The sequence below is a fragment of the Leucoraja erinacea genome, chromosome 5 (genome assembly GCF_028641065.1).
Source record: "Leucoraja erinacea ecotype New England chromosome 5, Leri_hhj_1, whole genome shotgun sequence".
Lineage (NCBI taxonomy): Eukaryota > Metazoa > Chordata > Chondrichthyes > Rajiformes > Rajidae > Leucoraja > Leucoraja erinaceus.
Window position 1 is genome coordinate 21,814,514 of NC_073381.1, and position 6,000 is coordinate 21,820,513.

Here is a 6,000-nt window from a genome sequence, read left to right on the forward strand (position 1 = left end):
AAATGTAATTGTTTCGTTTCGGGACACGTGCCAATAAAATAATGCTGACTCTTCAATCTTGAGTTTTAGTGGTAGGGTGGAAGAATTGGTGGGGAGGAAGGATTAGATCAAAGGATGAGGCTGCATTTATGGAGCATAGGAATAGGTGACATTTCAGGTCGGGGGAGTTGAAGTGCTGAGCCACCAGGAGATCTGGCTGGTTAATGCGAACTGAGCGAGGTGTTGGGAGAAGCAATCGCTAAGCCTGCGCTTGGTCTCACCAATGTAGAGCAGTTGACACCTAGAACAGCGGATGCAATAGATGAGGTTGGAGGAGGTGCAAGTGAACCTCTGCCTCACCTGGAAAGACTTTCCACTTCAACTCCCCCTCCCATTCCAAATCCAACCTTTCTCTTCCACAGCCTACTGTCTCCACCTCTTCCTTTCTTCTTCCCGTCCCTCACCCGCACATCAGTTTGAAGAAGGGTCTTGACCCGAAACGTCACCTATTCCTTCGCTCCATAGATGCTGCCTCACCCGCTGAGTTTCTCCAGCATTTTTGTCTACCTCTGATATTTCCAGCATCTGCAGTTCCTTCTTAAACATTAGATCAAAAGGAATACCTCTGGCAGGGTGAGGCCAGATGACTTAATGGGGCAGTGAAAATCAGATTAGGCTTGTTTGTCGGAGTAATGTGTTGTTAATGTGAAGGACGTGGGAAATGCCCACATATTACATGTAAAAAATAATGAAAATTTGATCCAACATAACGAGAGAAAGATGTGTAGGAAGTAACTGCAGATGTTGGTTGAAACTGAAGATACTGTGGATGCAAAATGCTGGAGTAACTAAACGGGACAGGCAGCATCTGTGGATAGAAGGAACGGGTGACGTTTTGGGTCAAGACCCTTCTTCGGACCGTGAAGCTGAAGAAGGGTCCCGGCCCGAAACGTCATCCATTCCTTCTATCTGGAGATGCTGCCTGTCCCTCTGAGTTACTCCAGCATGTTGTGTCAATCTACGAGAGGAAGACTGATAGGTCTGAGTGGGAGTGGAAGAGAACATAGAACAGTGCAGCACAGAAACAGGCCCTTCGGCCCACAATGTCTGTGCTGAACATGCTGACAAGATCAACTAATCTCACCTTTTATTGTAAGCATTTCCTTTTGTAGATAAGGGAGACCAAAATTGCCCACAGAATTTCTTTCCGATGCCATCTCACACCAATGCATGATATAATTTGTGCAAGATATCTTTGCTCTTTTATTCAAATTCTTTTTCAGTAAAGGCCCACATACTGTTTCTTTTCTCAATTAGGTTCTGAACTTGCGTCTTAACGTTAAATGATCTGAATACAATGACACTCAGTTTCTCTGAACACCAACACTTAAATATACACAATTCCCTCACAAGGCATGCTGTCTCACAAACAATTCACTATCGGCAAACAATTCCCCTGATAATGGAATATTTTCTCACCTAATGATTGACCAAAGGGCTGAATACGGATACACTAAATACATTTGATATTACCCCCAATTCAGTAAATGATTATGCTGCAATGCTCATTTCAGGAATGCCAAGCAACTCCCTATTGTACAGGCTCCTATTCCTTGAATATCATAATGTTTGCTGCAATCACTATTCTGCTGCAAGTTGTTTAGGAAGATGTAGAAACAAGGAACTGCAGATGCAGCTCTATAAGAAAAGATACAAAGTGCTGGAGTAACTCAGCAGGGTCAGGCAGCATTTCTAGGGAACACGGATAGGTGACGTTTCGTGGCCTTTCCTCAGACTGATTGTAGCAGGGAGGGGGAGGGCAATGCTGGAAGAGTGGAGGTGCAGGACAAAGCATGGCGTGGACACACATGAGGAAGGTTTTCAATCGGCAGATGATTGGACAAAGAGCAGAGATAAAAAGACTGATGTAAGACATGAGGATTGAAGAGTTGCGAATTGTGAAGCTAGAGAAAGGAATGTAGGTGGAAGGGGAGAGGGAGAGATAGGGTTAAGCCCAGTTGGGGTAATTTACAGCTGGAGAGAGCAGGTTATTAATATTGTAACATGGCTAACTGCCCGATATTTCAATAATTGTACAAATGAATGGAATTGTTACTTTACTGTGCTTAAGCCAGAGATAATACAAAGAAAATGTAGTTGGACGTCGTGTTCACGTGGCCACCGCTCAACCTCCGTGTCCCGTCTGGGGATGGTTGTAAGCTACAAAATATAAATCCAAGTTTATTAAAATAACTGCCTCAGGCAGAGAAATATTTGTGCCATCTATTTGCCACTTCTGCAGGGCAGTTAGCTTTAGTTTAGAGATAGAGCATGGAAACAGGCCTTACGGCCTAACAAGTCCATGCCGATCAGCAATCACCCACGCACTAGTTTTATACTACACACTAGGGACAATTTAGAGTCCAATTAGCGTACAGACCTACAAACCACCAGGAAACCGGAGCACCCTGACAAAACCCACACGGTCACAGGGAGAACACGCCCAGTGATTTTCAATTTCTCTGTTGCCTTCAATTTGTCCCGATTGATGCTTAAGTCTGGATGTGTAGAATATAACCAAAACCCGAGCCCACTGAAGTCACTTCCTTCATTACTTCCACCAAGCTCCTTTTCTGAGCCACTGAAGTGATACGCCCTCCTGGCAGCTGTGACATAACCTTGGTACCCGAGATAGCCAGAGGCAAGACGCAAGGTGCTGGAGTACATCAGTGAGTCAGGCAGCATCTCTGGAGAATCACTGGTTCTGTATGTGACATTTTGGGTCGGGACCAGCCAGGAGCATCACCTATTCTCTAGAGATGCTGCCTGACCCGCTGAGTTACTCCAGCACTTTGTGTCTATCTTTGGTATAAGCCAGCATCTGCAATTCTTTGTTTCTATATTTAATCTCAGAGGCTGTTGAATTGTGTTGACGTTAACTTTCAGTGACACATTTTCTTTGCTTCGCCCCTTCCTCAACTCACGCCACTATTACCTCTGGACTTGACCAAATGAAGGGATTCCTGGGGCAATTTTACTGCCTCACCCTGCAGAAACCCCAAAGCACTGAAACTCTGCTTTCTATATCTGAACTCTCCGTAAGATCCAGACCAGTCCCAATCTGCTGGTGCATTGATTTAACAATTTCTAATGTGCTTTTCAAATTTCCTAGCTCTGTACCACACATCAATCCAAAATCTTTTCACGATCTCTGTGCCTTTTCAGTTCTGAATCTAATTGGTTCTCCAATAGTGACCAGACCTTCTAGGCTGCAAGTTCTGACTCTCCTCTCTTCTTTTTGCTCCCTTCTCAAAAGATTACTCCCCAAACTTATTTTTTTAAATCATGGTTTTGTTGCTATAATATACCCCATGATACTCCTTATCAAATTTTGCCCAATGGCATGAAGTACCTCAGAATTATTTTTGCAAATTATGAATGCTATCTTTCATCATGCACACTGGTTCAACTAATCGAGCCACTTCCCCACAGTATCAGATTTGATCATGACCACTTGTGCTGTCTGTGTGGAGTCTGCACATTCTTCCTGTGACCACGTGGGTCTTCCCCACATCACAAAGACGTGGAGGTTATTATGTAATTTGCCCGCTATAAATTGGCCCTTTTGTGTGAGTGAGTGGTACAATTTGCAATAGGTTAACGGCGAGAATTTAAAAGAAAACTGGGAATGATGTAGGATGAATTTAAATGGGAGGTTGATAGTCAGTGCAGACTCAGTGGGACAGAATCCTGTTTCCATATTGCATTTCCTTACGACTCTTAAGAGAACAGAGGAAAATATTAAAGGTAATTGTTCTGGCATGTTTAGAATGGATAAGCATGCAGAAATAGGATGCCTCGCTTCCGAGTGGTCATTAGTGAAGAGTAAATGGTAGTCAGTTACAAAGGTCATGCAATTAAAACAATACAATTTGTTTTCCAAGCCAAGTTTAATGTAGATATTTCACGAAGTGCATGCAGAGATTTAGTTAGAGACAATGCGTTTTTGCACTGGCATGTGCCTGAAATAAATAAACATAGTGTCTCATAGCGGAAAATGAAATAATACTTTTGACTGGTTGGAGCTGTTGTTTACATAAGTAGCTGTAAACCATCCTGTAACTTGTGGCAGTTAGAAATTCATAGCTTACCTCCTCCTCGTCACAAGCTCTACACTCGTCACCAGGTGAATTTGTACGTTTTTATAGGTGTGCGTGCGTTACTCTTGTCAACTAAAACACGTTTCAAAATCATGCAGCTATATTAATGTGTTTGTAACATTATCTGACCTGAACAGAAGAGCAAATGTTCAAATACCAGTCCCCCTCCCCCCCCCCCAAAAAAGGGAAGAACATGTACAAATCTAAAGATATTACTCCTTTGTGAAATTTGATTATATTGAAGATAAGTATTAGTTCAGAGATACAGTACTGAATCCATGCCACCAAGTCCATGCCAACCATTAATCACCTGTCCACACTGGTTTTTTCTTCCTCCTTATCTATCTGCATTTCACTTTTTTTAACAGAGGCCAATTGACCTACAAGTCCACTGTCTTAGGGCCGTGGGAGGAAACTGGAGCACACATTGGAAACCCACACAGCCACAGGGAGAATGTGAAGCTTCACACATTGGTAGCACCCAAGGTCAGGATTTAGCCCGGATTTCCAGCACTCTGAGGCAGCGGCTCAGATTATAAAGGGAAAACACGTGTGAACAACTGCCATTGTTCAATTTAAGCATGGAAGCTGATGGACCAACATTGGAATAGATTTGGGAAAGGTAAAATTGCAATGGGCATCCTTTTGCCTACACAACGCTGCAAATCATACTTTTTTCTCACAGTTCCAGCAACCCAGGGTCAACACTAACCACTGGTTCTCTCTGTTTGGAGTGTGCAAGTTCCCCCTGTGACCCAGAGGTTTTCCTGGTTTCCTTCTGCATCCTAAAGCTGTATAGGCTAGTGGGTAAAGGGCACTAGTTACAGGTAGTCAATAGAGTACGTGGGACTTGAGGGAATCAGGGTAGAATAAATGGAGAATTAACGTTAACAGGTTATTGGTGGTCAGTACAGACCCAGTGGGCCGAAGGGCCAGTTTCTATCGCGTACGACTTTATGGTTCAGCTGTATTTACACTACCTCTTTTGGCAAAGATGTAACGGGTATAGCTTGGACCCAATAGCAGCACAGAGTAGAAACACAGGAATGGGTACACCGTACTCACACAGAGGCTCAGGATTGAGCGAGGGTTCCGAAGAGGGGCAGGCAGGAGACGTAGTCAGGGTAGCGGAAGGTCCGGTAACCAGGAGATCCAACACACGATGCAAACAAACCAGCTAGGGACAGACAAAAGGAGAGTCGAAGCCAGGCAGGAAGTTGAGGAGCCGTTGCAGGGATACACCAAACAGCCCAGGAGAGAGGCAGACAGAAACCAGGAGGTACGGGACGAAGGCCGTGGTCGGGGACAGAAGGCTGAGGTGATATCCGGGAAGACGACAGGACGGAATGGTCAGGGGCAGGCAGGTTCGAATCCGTTTAGGTAGTCGGGAAAACGCTGGAGAGTCTTGCATGAATGCTGCGACAATCTGGCACTGTGTGAACGGTGAGGAGAGTCTATATACCGGGTTAATAGGTGATCAGAGGCAACTGAGTGCAACAGGTGAGGAGAGTTGGGCTGATGAGAGGGGAGTGGCAGGCAGGTGAGGAGAAGGAGGGACCGGTGGAGGTGAAGTGGATGAGAATGAGGAGAGGGCAGACTGTGACAGAACCCCCCCCTCAAGGGACGGCTCCTGACGTCCCAAAACAAAAAAAATAAAAACAATAAAGAAAATAAACCCAATCCCCCGCAGAGTTGGGTTGGAGGAGGGGGACCGGAGGTGGGCTAATATTCGTCCGAGACATCCATGTCCGCATCCTCCTCCATGGCATCAGAGGAAAGCTCCATCTCGTCGTCACTGGATGGCTGGTCGGGATGACGCCGATGAAACTCCCTGAGGAGGGAGGCGTCCAGGATGTGTCGA